Source organism: Papio anubis, chromosome 6 (assembly GCF_008728515.1).
Source record: "Papio anubis isolate 15944 chromosome 6, Panubis1.0, whole genome shotgun sequence".
NCBI lineage: Eukaryota > Metazoa > Chordata > Mammalia > Primates > Cercopithecidae > Papio > Papio anubis.
This window is the reverse complement of record NC_044981.1, coordinates 16,481,591-16,495,214: the sequence shown is the minus strand read 5'-3', so window position 1 is coordinate 16,495,214 and position 13,624 is coordinate 16,481,591. Positions and strand designations below refer to the sequence as shown.

At 41.2% G+C, this 13,624-nt stretch overlaps 1 protein-coding gene across 10 annotated transcripts in view; it reads left to right on the top strand.

The window, feature by feature from the left end:
• ATXN1 (ataxin 1) overlaps positions 1-13,624 on the top strand; it is a 456,230-nt gene that overhangs the window by 272,435 nt on the left and 170,171 nt on the right. For all 10 annotated transcript variants that reach the window (XM_017957607.3, XM_017957606.3, XM_017957605.3 and 7 more), the window contains one exon: positions 139-276. The gene's annotated coding sequence lies outside the window, so the exon portion shown is untranslated. The remainder of the gene's footprint in view (positions 1-138; positions 277-13,624) is intronic.

The window sequence follows — 13,624 nt, the reverse complement described above, 5'->3', positions numbered from 1 at the left end:
AACTTCTTTTTTAAGAAAATGATCTTTGGTGAAGTATCAATTCGTCTAATTGGTCGTGAGACTTTATTTGTTGAGATAACAAGTGATTTGATGATGCGTTTACCTTTTTCTTTTTCTTCTGCTCTATTTCCATGCTAGGTATTTCTCACTTCTCTGTGAAAGGAAGGAAGACCACGCCTGAGCCCAAGAGCCCTCAGGAGCCCTCCAGCGCCTGTGGGAAGTCTCCATGGTGAAGTATAGGCTGAGGCTACCTGTGAACAGTACGCAGTGAATGTTGTAAGTTAATAACCAAGAACAATATCTGTAGTGGCTTGCCTTGTCAGGATTCATGAATCACTTGATGTAACTGAGCCAGGTGTTGAAGGGGTATTAGCATGAGCTCTAGGTGATCATCCAATTAGTTTCTTTTTTTAAGGGAAGAAGTCCTGTTTGTATTTGCTGGAACTTGCCTTTCTCTCAGCTTCTATGGCATGCTGCAGACTATCTACTTCAGGAATAAAAGGATAGAATGCAGTGATTCTTTCATTGTAGGAACCTCTTTTCTACCGGTTCAGCCAAATAGTATCAGATGTAGAGCAGCCCCTTTAAACTGGGCTATTACAATTCTTTTAGGTTGGTGAGTAGCAGGTAAAATTCTCCAGGCTAAGGATTAGCAATCAGCGTTTCCATCCAGCAATTATTCTTCTGTATGTGCAGTTGATGAAAATGACATTTTTCTCTCTGGCTTTTAAAATCTTGAGGTATGCAAGTTTTAAGCAGTTATGTGTGGTACTTCACTTATTCAAAATGAGCTGATTTATTGGTTTTGATCAGGTTACTGGCTTCGGATTTTGAGACTAGAAAAGTTTGTTCCCACGTGTCACCTGATGGCCGCCTTGCATGACAAGTTTTAGTATCAGGAAATGGAAGAGATGACATAGTGTGACTTCAGGGAGCCCTTCCACTAGGAAATAATGCAAGGGTGCTTAGCCCTGCTACTTTCTGGAGAGTTTACCTTGTTGCTGGACTGTGTCACAAAACAAAGTTAGGAGATTTTGACTAGGAAAGAATATAGCTGCATGAAACTCAGGATGGCCTATGAACACCTCTGAGGACGAAAAGATACTCTCTTCAAATTTTGGGAAATGACAAGCCAATTTCTTCTAAATTTTTGTTGTTTTTGTGTATATATAAATACATATGAATATTTCTGCAATATATATGTATATTCTTGTTTATGTATGTGTATATATCTATATATATATTTTTAGGTTTCCAGCTTCTTGTGAACTCGGCCAGAAAACTTTTTTGAGCATGTATTACCTATTTTTTTTGCAGTTGCCTACAAGATTTGTAAAGCGCAAAGTGCAGCATATATCAGGGAGAAAAGTATTGACATGGAAAAAAATAGTTCCTAATATTTTTTGTTTCATAGATTTCTAAACATTTGTATTAAAATATGCATATGTATCCATGTCATATCCTCAGGGTTAAATAATTTAGTAACATTAATATGAGCTTATTAAATTCAAATTTTCCCAGTGCTTCATTGAAAGCAGACAGTGGGAGACACTGAAGCTTCATTGTATTTCCATTCTGTACACGTTGGGTCTAGTGGAAATCAGTCAACCTGGAATCAACTGACCTGAATCCTATTCCTGCTGTTGAGATCAAGTACCTTGGCAACCTTGGGCAAGTCGCGAACCCCCTATAAAGAAATATTTTGCAAGTCTGTGTATTGTTCCATACTACCTTATTTTCAATGTTTTTTTTTTTTTTTTTTTTTTTTAATTGAGATGGTGTCTTACTCTGTCACCCAGGCTGGAGTGCAATGGTGTGATCTCGATTCACTGCAACCTCTGCATCCCAAGCTCAAGCGACTCTCCCACCTCAGCCTTCAGAATAGCTGGGACCACAGGTGCACACCACCATGCCTGGCTAATTTTTTGTATTTTTGGTAGAGACAGAGTTTCACCATGTTGTTCAGGCTGGTCTTGAACTCCTGAGCTCAAGTGATCCTCCTGCCTCTGCCTCCTAAAATATTTTGATTACAGATGTGAGCCACCATCCCCAGCGCATACTACCTTTTTATTAAGCAATCAGCATCTTGGTTTAGGGTCCCTGTAAGGGGCAGAGCATTGTGAAAGCACTATTTTACTTATTTATTTTTTTTTTTTTTTAAAAAAAACCTTATTATAAAAGTTTCTATCACTATCAAGGAATAATTGTGGGCCATGTTAGATTTGGGTACTCCAGTTACAGTGTGTTTTACTAGAAATCATTTTCCCAATCAGGTAACTGTTAGAATGCACTTCTGGTGGTATTGTTTAAAGCATTTTTATCCTAGGAAACGAGTGTCTTATGTAAAACTGCGTTAGGTTTCAGGCTCTATTTAAATAACTCGTGCAGTTACCATAATCAAGATAGCTTTTGTTTCAAATCTAGTGGGGTTTTTTTGTTGTTGTTTTAACCGTTGCTTTGAACTGTTCATGTGACACCCTGTCAGACCTCAAAGATTAAGTGAGGTTTTCAAAGAACTTCTGAAGTGTACACTTTAAGATGCCACATGGCAGACTTGAAGTAATTTTAAAATCCTTCTGTAAATGGAGTGTGTTGAAGAGCAAGAAAATACCAAATTCTAGTGAACTCTTTCTGCATGCTAAGTACTTTCTTTTCAAAACCACATTTGCTTGGTAGGGGCAGTGGGAGTTCCTCGTTTTCTTAGTAAACTGTGATGTTGGTAACCTTTCATTGTCTGGGCACATGTTCACAGCACTGGTTTTCTATCTTCCCTGGGTTTAGTGTCCTGCATGCCCCAAAGCCTGTGCCATGGAGAGCTGTTGCAGTGGAGAAGGCAGGCGATTTTCAAAGAACGCGTGTTTGCACATGGACAGGGTCTGGGGGTGGGTGTATAAATGTGTGAGTGATAATCACAGCAGCCATTGGAAGTCCTGGTTCCCATGCTCAGCAGTCCCTGCAGATGTTACTCCTTGCATTCATTCCTCTGCATGTCCCATTAACTGCCTCTCAAATCTGCCACCACTTGTCTGCAGATGGCCTTTGCCCCTGAAGATGTTTCAGACTGGCTCTAAGATGGGGGATCTTGTACAAGAAGAGAATGGTGCTGACACTGAACTCCGAGTTAGCAGACCTGGATTTTATGCACAGTGCTATTGTTAGCTATATAACCTTGGGCCCTCTCCACCACGGGGATTCATTTTATGATGGACAACTTGAGAAAATTCAGTTAAATCACTTGCAGTGGTGGTTCTCACCCTAAGTGTCTCATGTTGCATAAAGTATCAGCCTTAGATGAGGCCGATTGAACCTTTATTTTACCTTCTTGGGTTCCTAAAAATCAATGATTTGGCACTACCTCGTTTACAGCTGTTTTTAAAACATTGAGCACGGTCTTAAGGTTACAAGAAAACAAGAGTTATTACATCTTTCACTACCATGAAACCCTTTCCCCAAGACCCTCCTAGGCACCATATGACAATTCAAAGGTATTTCTTTGAGACCATCCTTAAACTATAGCTTTAGCTGTTTAAATTTAGGGTCCATACTCATTGGTCCTTTTGAAAATAAACAGGAGCCATTTTTAAACTTAAATTTTCTAAAACTAACCACCTCTGTGCTCAAATATTGGTTAGAGTCTAAGCAAGGAGAGAGAGAGCCGTATTTCATTCCTAAGCTTCTCTGCTTCCTTAAGTAAGAATTCTTGAGTTACCTTATCAAAGCAGCCTTCCCTGATCTACATAAAAAAAGCCTTCCCTGATCCACCCCATCCCTCTCAGTCCTCTAGCCTTCTGTGTTTTTTCTTTTAAGCATCTTACATATTACATATTTATTTGTTAATCATCAATCTCCTCAACTAGTCTGCAAGCTCTGCAAAAGGAGGGATGGTATTCTTATTCTTATTCTTATTCTTACTCCTTATTCTTATTCTTAGTCTTAGTCTTAGTCTTCCCTGGTGAATGAATAGTACCTAAAATACTGCTTGTTCCCATAATAGGCAATCAGTAAATATTCATTGAATGAATGTCTACGGGTAGAGTAAGTGCATCCCTAGGCCTCTCATGTGTGGGCCTGAGCCATTAGGAAAAGGAACATACATGCTGTTCTGATGAGATTGCTTGAATCTGACAGCAGTTTAAGGGTGTGGGGAAGGGATGGAGAGTCTAGACTATTTTCTTTTCCTTAGAAGTGGATACTTGATGTGTATAAAGAAATGTGAGGAGGGAACAATTTGTGTTTAAAAAAAAAAGTTTTCTAGACCTATCAGTAGAGTTTGGGGATTTTCTAATACTTTTTTTAAAAGTCTGCACTGTGTGTATTTCCTCTCCTTTTCCATTTGAGTGGTTTGCTTTGTCACTTGTTTGTGAGTATCCTGCCCTGGCTTTCTGTGAACGGCGGTGGTTTTGTCTCTTATCATCACATCATTTCATCACTACTTACGTTCATGTTTCTTTTCAAAGTAGGACCGGGCCCAAAGTGCTGTATCTCCCTAGAAAGGGGCTGACTGAATAGCACTTCATTCCAGTGCACACCTTAGAATGAAAAAATGGTGTGCTGGTACAAATGAAACCCATTTAATGTCTCTGTGGTGTGTGATGGGAAGTTCACAAAAGCTTTCTTAGGGAGGCATTGTGCTGTTTAGCTTTTGAGGACAGCAATAATAAACGTTTCTGGAATTCTGTGTATCTGCGTAGTCCCTTTTCAGAATAACTGCTCTGAGTGCAGGCATTACATTATTCCTAGGAAGAAATGGAGAGACTAAAATAAATACCTCTGTACCTGTGTAAACAGCATTATACTGTCTGCATAAGTCATAAAAAATGGGAGCTGAATTTCTCTTACTCTGAATCTCCAGAGTAAGAGAATTGCATACACACACTCTCTAAGAAGAGCAATCTGGGAATTTCCCTCTGTGTCTGTCAATTTGTACCTTTTAGATTTGCCATCTGTGATACCAAATTCTCCAGCACTGTCATAAAAAAAATCTGAAGTAGGTAAGAGGGTCAGGAGAGAAGGGGAGATTCCACCACTGTTGGACGAGTGAGGGAGAACAATCTCCTTTTTCTTAAACCCTTGCTTGTAATGGTCCTGCAAATTGACCTGCAGATTGTAAAGGCAGAGAGGGTCTGACTGAGCTTACTCCATCCAAGTGCGCTGGGAATCGCTTCAAGTCTTCTAGAGTTTTCTCTTTCACCCATTTCTCTCTCTTCCTCAGACTTCCTCGAATGGCTTCTGATTGACAGCTTCGCTAGTTCCTGGCCATTGCCCCTGGTGTGTTATTTGGGATTGGCACCTTTGGCAGGGTCTTTGCAGGAGTCACTGCTTCTAAGAAGTGGTGTCAGAGCTACCTCCTGAGGCAGCTGACAAAGTGCGCCCATCCCAGGCACACCCTTTCCCCTTGGCGCCTTCTTCCTCAAGTACTCAGCTCCTTCTCTCAGCATCTTGGACAGGACGAGGAAAATGCAAAGAACACTCAGACGTTGTGGAAGGAAAAAAGTTCATGGATCTTTTACAACCTTCACGTTCTATGGGGGGAGGAAAACATGAGCAGCCTGGTCAGGCTGCTTTGTAACTGAATAGTGCTGAGGTAAAATGCTTTTGTCTTCTCTTTAAGTTTAGAGTTCACTCAATACATGATATTTATTAACAGACTGTTGTGTGCCAAGATGTTCTTGAGTCCATCAGGGATCCAGTGCTGAGTAATCTGTACTTACCACCGTTTGAGACTCTAGGAAGGTGCTATGGGAGGATGTACTTGGTGGCGGAGTCAGGTGTACGAAAGGGACTATGGGTAAGAGTCATCAGCGCTGGAATTTCAGGGAAGACATCTAAATTGAGCCTTCAAACAGAGGTAGAATTTCAACCCAATCTATGTGTGTATTTAGGGAAGACAAAGGAGGCTTTGAGAAGAGACTAGGAATAGTCTTTTGTGTAGTATTTCTGTGTCTGGGCATGTGAGAGCTCAGAGCCAGAGCTTTCTTTCCATCAGAAATTGTTTGAACACTGACAAAAACATAGCATGAGGATTTGTAGCACATGGTCACCAGGCCACCATTTTCTTCAGGATCATTTTAGATCTTTTTTTTTTTTTTTTTTCCGGACAAACTCTCTCGCTGTGTCGCCCAGGTTGGCATGCAGTGGCACGATCTCAGCTCACTGCAACCTCTGCCTTCTGGGTTCAAGTGATTCTCCTGCCTCAGCCTCCCAAGTAGCTGGGATTACAGGTGTGCATCACAATGCCTGGCTAATTTTTGTGTTTTTCATAGAGACAAGGTTTCACCACGTTGGCTAGGCTGGTCTCAAACTCTTGAGCTCAAGTGATCTGCCCACCTCGGCTTCCCAAAGTGCTGGGATTATAGGCATGAGCCACTACACCTGGCCCATTTTAGATTTTTATATGTAAAAGTTGAAGCAGGAACTTGAGATGCCTAAAGAATGATGCCTCCCGGAGTTAATAAGGGCAGTGTTTCCAACTGAACTTTGGACAGAAAAACACATCCAAAACTAAAGATATATTTTTTAGGTGGTATAAGTTCAAAGTGCTCAATGTTCAAGAATCCACAAGAAAGAAGGGCAGGGATGAATGAATAGTAATAAGAACTAGTTGACATTGTTTTGTCGTAGAACCCAAACAAAATCTATTGGTTCTTAACAACACATAAATTACTCCTTAGGACTAATGTAAAGAGAAAAATAGGTAACTTCATTTTTTAATTATCTAAATTTTTCACTTTCGTAAAAGAATCATATTATACCATAAAAATATTAACCACATCTCCAACTTAAATTCATGTTAAATTTCCAGTGGTAGCTATGTAGTAAATTATTGCTAAGTAGAATCGTAGACTGAAAGAATTAATCCATCTTCTATAAATCCTGAGGATTATGTTAACCTTTTCCAGACACCTAAACAAGTATGTTACATGATTCAGAAAAAGTCATTTTTGACAAGTATAAAATGATTTTTAGGTGTGATAGCAAATTAGCTGTTTGAAACCTATGTTAGAGAAATTAAGTTTTCAGAGTAATTTTTTTTCTATTTGTGCTTATTCCTGAAACGACTTACTTAAGAAGAGTCTCCTTAAATGGAAACATAAATGGTATACAAATGGCGATCCTCTGTTGTCATGTTTTATTTCCAAAACTCAGGCAGGTTTTTATCATCATGCTCTTTGGACTCTTAACCATCTTCTTCTACTTTTAAATTCCACTTCTTTCTCAATACCTTTATAAAGAGCATCTTGTGATCTTTTCCCAGTCTTGAGTGCCTGGCACTGGGAGGTGACCTGCCCACATTGTTGGCAGAATTCGCTGCTGGACCCCTGCACAGGTCCCGGGCTGTTGGTTACGTGTTTCAATCTGCACATCAGCCATCCTCACCAGCCTTCCTTTGTGCATCTAGAAATGAAAATGCTCTTGACAAAATGGTATTCTAAAGTTTCCATTAGGTTGCTCTTCATTTCATTTTTCCTTTCTTCTTCCCAAGCCTTTGTGGCTTGCCTAGAATTGAAAAAGAAAATGTAATTTCTCCAGGGCTAAAATCCAAGACTTTAATAGGCAGTCTTAATCCAATGCTCCTACGAGTTGCTACCCGTTATAAGCATTGTAAAACTCACCCTGGAGAACAAAGTGAACTGGGCACAAAGATTATTCTCTTCTTCTACCATGGCAAGCCATAGTTTTCCGGTTTCCTTTGACTTTGTCTTCTTTGATCTCTAAAAGGAGGTAGAGGAGTAGAATGCTATTGTTCAGAAAGGAGAAAGCTATTACTTGTCCAAACAGATTGTTTTTTCCTTCTCTTTGGCAACCTCGATGGCTCTACCTGTTTCTGGCTCTCATACTTCTGCTTGTGAACAGCCTTCCTCCCTAATTTTCAGGAAACTAACAAATTAAACGTGCAGATGTCAGGTGGTTACTCCATATCTTCTGGCTCACATAGTTCAAAACAGAGTCATTCAGCGTCTATCTAAAGCTAGTTCCTTGCCCCTTCTCAGTCACCACCACATCAAGCACAAATGTAGATGAAAGGGTAGTGTGTCAAGGTGAGAGCTGCCCACTGGGTAGTGTTACTCTGTCACTCACCATAGGGAACAGATTAGCTGCCAATCAGTATCTCATCGCTGTCATCGGAGTTTATAATCCAGGTTCCCAGCCCCACTGGTGATCTATTTCTGTGCCTCTGCAGTGACGCCAGTTGTCCTAGCAACGTGCTGGCTGGCACTTCGTTAAAGGCAAGTGAGGGAGTGGCGGTGGAAGAGGGTGGCCTCGAGAGGGTCAGAAGGGAGTTGGCAGTCACCTTGCTCAAAGAGGATTTTCCATTTCCCTCATCTGGGCAGGCCTCCAGGAGGAAGATGTCACTTACTAAGTGTATCATGGGAGTGTCACTTACTAAGGATCATGGACCACGTGGTCTTTCTGGTACAGATAGAATCCCATGGAGAATAACAAATGAATTAATGGGTAGTCCAGGCAGAATGTGGGGACTGCCGGGCCAAGATGTTAGGTGATCTCAGGGCATCTCATGGTGTCAGTGTTTCTTGTGAATCAGGTTAATGTTCTGGTTGTTGATCGGCACCGGCACGCAGATTTGGAGACATGAGTAGATGTTTCGGAGGAATCAGAGGTCAAGGGAGGCAGAAGGAAGGGAAACACCATGACAGTCCCTCTTGGCCACTTTTCCTGTTGACAGGTCTGGCCTGAAAGCTGTCCAGTGTAACGAGAGCCTTCTTACAGAGCTCTGGTAACTTATCCATGCTCCCAGCCTTGAAGAGGAATACGGCTCACCTTGTACTCTTCTTTTTAATTGCTCTCCTCTCTTTATGCCACATTGAATTGGCACCAAATGACTTTTTCTGCCATTTTCTGATTTGGATCCGAAGAACATGGAAATGCTGTGGATTGTATCTTAAAGTCCCTGTCCAAGGTGGCCTTGCCTAGATGAAATCTAAAATGGCCAGTCGAGTGACATTGGCAGACCTGGGGGCTTCCCTCCATGGCCACTTCTCTGTGGAAACCCCCAGGCAATGGATTTGGTGACATTTTCTCCTGAGAGTGCTTCTGGTCTGTGTGGTCCTGGAGATGCCAAGACATTTTTTCACGGAGAAAGATACTCAAGGTGGGTCTTTGCAAGGAAATGGGGAACCAGGAAGACTGATGAAAGGGTGTGCCCCGAGCACTGAAGATCCACAGATAAAAGGAATTTTGAGGTATGCATTGTTGCCTTTCCCCTCACGACTAAAAGAGTTTTTGTAGTCTCACTGACCTTCATCATTTGTTCCACTGAATGACCACACTCAAGCCGAGATAATTGCATGAAACTGTGTGCTTATGATGGGAAAGGCATTTAGCGTGTAACTGACCATTTCTAGCACCTTTTGTGTACTCAAAAAGTATTCACTTCTTCTACCATAGCTGAAGTAAGGGCTGGTAGTGAAGATCTGGGACTGAAATTGAAATAAATAATTTTTGGAAAAAGAAAAACTCCAAGGGTAGCTGTTGGCACTTTCAGAGCATCCCGTATTTTCAGGATGTTTCGTATGAGATAAAGTAAATCAGTTTTGTTTGACAGGGTGTGGTGTGCCCAGCCAGGTCCTTATTTTAAATTGCCGAAATGATTTAAATGATAGAAGACATTGTGTGTTCCTGAAACAATAAATACCTATTAAGTGCATTTTGATACTGTGGAGAAGTACGGTTTTGTTTTTTTGGATTATTGTATAACTGTTAATTCAACACTTAGTGTTTAAATACTCATCATTCTTTATGTTGCACAGGTAATAAAGATAGTTCTCTCATGTGAATAAGAAATACAACTAATGTGAATGGCATTAAAGTTAGAAGATTCAAATTCTTCTCTGGGTTTGATGGTTGCTTTTTTAGAAGAAATTTGGTAAAGCAGATGATAGCCCAGTTAGGTTTCATGAACTTCATGCTTCATGTTCTTTTCTTTTTACCACCTAGCTAGATACACAATGAATATTTGGAAACATACTAGAAAGGAAAGAACCCGTTGTCTCTTCTTCCTGAATAAGTTGTTGTTGATCACAAGGGTAGGCATGAATCAAAATATTAATGACTAGGCCGGACGCAGTAACTCCAGCACTTTGGGAAGCCGCGGCAGGTGGATTACCTGAGGTCAGGAGTTCAAGACCAGCCTGGCCAACATGCTGAAACATCATCTCTACTAAAAAAATATATAAAATTAGCTGGGCGTGGTGGCGCATGCCTGTAATCCCAGCTACTTGGGAGGCTGAGGCAGGAGAATCACTTGAACCCGGGAGGTGGAGGTTGCAGTGAGCCAAGATCATGCCACTGCACTCCAGCCTGGGCAACAGAGTGAGACTCCATCTCAAAAAAAAAATTAATGACTAAGGAGAAGATAGGAACACCTTGGGCGCTGTCCAATAGCAGGAACTTCAGGCTAAGAATGGACACCTGGGTTCTCTTCCCATCCCTGCCCTTTTGGACCAGGGCAAGCTACTTTCTTTCTGGGTGCCTCTATTTCCTTATCTTCTGAAGGAATATCATTATCACTGTCATTTAACAGCATCAGATTTAAAGTATTAGTTCATATAAGAGGCTCTTTGAATCACATTTGGGTTCAGATTTCAGACCTGCCACTCATTAGCTGTGTGTCCTGTGGGAAATTGCCCAACCTCTCTGAGCCTTATTTACTTCATCTATAAAGAAGGTCTGACCATACCTACCCTGATGAGTTATTAAGAGAGTGAAATGCAATAAAGTCTGTTCAGTTTTTAGCCCAGTGATTGCTCCCTAATAACTGTGGCAGCCATGATGCTGTTATGATGATACATTTCACAAAACAAAATCTATCATGATGTGTTGCTGAAGTGAACAGGTGAGCAGTTGCAACTTGCTAGTCTCTTTGTTGTAGAGACATTTCCTCTGTAATAGGAGTTGTCATTAACTGTCATTGTCATTACACTGACAGTGAATTCAGTTATGTATTGTTAAGACCTTCTGCTTCCTTGACATGTATATAGTAGAATAATTATGACAGTGAAGGTGACACATTTGTCAGAATTATCCATGTGCATATGCTGAGGGCCCTTGGAATTTTAGGTGAATTTTATAGTATTAGTCAAACTGAAAGGCAGAGTGAGTTTGGAAGCTATAATAGTCTCATCTATAAAAGGAGTAGGGAGATTCCCAAAGGCTATTGATATGAGTAGAACTCTAAAAAAGTAAAACGTTAAAATACATTTTGATGTGGTTACCGTGTCTAGGTGGTGATAGGTAAAAAACGGCCTAGTCTAATTCTTTGAAATTTAGGATAGAAGAAAGTCTGAAGATGGATATCTACATTATTTTATCTTCTTTCAGCAAATATTTACAGAAAGAGAGAGAGAGATTTTGTGTGTGTGTGTGTGTGTGTGTGTGTGTGTGTGTGTGTGTGTGAGATCTTCTGGGATCAGGGAAGCTTTCATCCTCAGACTTGAATGATGAATAGGTGTTAACCAGAAAACGAAGTGGATGTATCAGTTAGCATATACTGTGTAACAAGCCATCCCAACAGTTAAGGTCCAAGACCACAATCTTATGATTGTAGGTCACCTGGGCTATTTTAGTCTGGGCCAGCTTAGCTGGAACTGGTTAATCCATCATGGTCTCACTCATGTGGCTACTAGAAGGCTGGTTTGCCTGAGAGATGGGTGATCTTCAGCTGGGACAGCTTGTCTCTGCTTCAGGTGGCCTCTCATCCTCCTGTAGAGTAGTCTGAGCTTCTTCGCTTTGCAGGCTCAGGGTTCCCAAAAGCAGCAAGAGAGGGCAAACCCCAGTGCATGAGTGCTTTTCAAGCTCTGCTTCAAGATGCTTGTTAATTTCCCTTTAACCAAAGCAAATTACTTAATTTGTTCAGTTCAAAGGATGGGGAAAATCTAGTTCTAGTCACATGGGGGACAACATGAGCAAAGCTCAAAGGTAAGAGAGAACATGGTGTGTTGGAAGACTGCAAGTAGTTTGGAGTGGCTGGAGTCAGGCATATGTGAAGTCCCATGAAGAACAAGCCAGATCATAAAGTGTCTTTTCAGTAAGCTCTGCTGAGGAATTTAGAGTTTATCTTGAAGACAGGGGAGTGGTCACTGAAAGAGTTTAAGCAGGATGTTGACATGATCAATAAGATGTGTAGAGACATGGTTAGGTGGCAAAAGCCTAAAAGCACTCATTAGCCTAGACAATTCAGGAAATTTCCAAAGAGATGACCCAGGGATAGCATAGGAGAAGATGGAAGGACTTGACTGAGAGGTGGCTCAAAGCTGACGTGTACTTTCAGAACAATGTGACCAGAAGAGGGGTTGGAGGCCCTTCAAGGTAGAGCAGAAAAGACAGAGGCTCAGGTCATCAGCAATATCTGTTTGAATCTGGTGGGAGAACTCCACCAGTGTTCCTCACCTCGCTCCTTTGTGGGATCCTGCCAGACTCCAATGTCCTTGGATTCTAAATAAACACCTACCAAGGGGCTGAGTCAAAGAGATTCCAGTCTCTGAAAGTCTCTTGTCATTGTCATCACCCAGCCAAAGACTTTTCCTTCCAACATGTTTTTCCCTTTGACCTCAAAATAAACAATGTGTTCTTAAGGCTCTGGGGTGCTCTCAAAATGCTTCTCTGACCTCGGATAGGACCATGCTTAGCCTTTAATTTCCAGATCTGACCTTTCAACTACACTTTTAAGCGTAACTCTTTCAAAAGGCAAAAATAGAAATGACTGTTTCATTTCACCAAATTCAAGTCGCCAAGAGTGAGAACGTGCGGTTTTCACCGGTACGTTTGGGGACCAGTTTGTTGTCACTGAAACTGCCTGATATCAGGTCAGAGCGGCTGGGTTTTCAGTCCTTGGGGTTATAACTCAAATGTTGAAAGTGCTATCTTTCATAGATAAAAATGAGGGAAGGGAGCATCAAAATGTGTGCAGTGCAGATAATAATTTGCCAGGTTTTCTTTCTAATTTTTTCATTAAAAAAGAAAATACAGAAGAGTCTAAAAGTAGGGCAGTCTGCCTTTATTCCTGTGTTCTTTTCCTTGAGGGACACCTTCCCTAACCAAATAATTGAAAATAAATGGGAATTGTGGGAACAGAGGAAGACAAGAAGGAAAACTAAAAACCCAGAACCTAATCTTCCAGGGGCAGGCGGGCCACTTTTGTAGCTCAGATTCTGACATTTTCTCCCATGAAAGAGTTCGAACACACTTCCTGATTGGAGGGCTGTGTCAGCATTAAACTTAATGCAGGGTTCTGCTCTGGCACCTTTGGGGCTGGTGGTTTAGCCCCTCTGTGTGCCATGTCTTATCACCAGCACTGCTAACTGAATGGGATGCATTTTCAAAGACAGGAGAGGGTCTGGAAAACCCCAGGGCATGGTCGGAGCCTGCAGGCATTTGTTTGCTGCTGAGAACCATGGCAAGCATTTTTGACATTTTTATCAGAGTCTTAGTTAAACAGTTATGTGGAGGACTGATAAAGAAGTGTGTGATAGGAGACTTCCTAATTTAAAGTACCCAAATTTGGCGAGCTTTATACTCATGTGAAATGGAAATGAAAACATGGCATGTTTTGGAATTCCTGATTCTGCTTATTTGCTTTAATAGCAGATCATTGCATAAACACTGA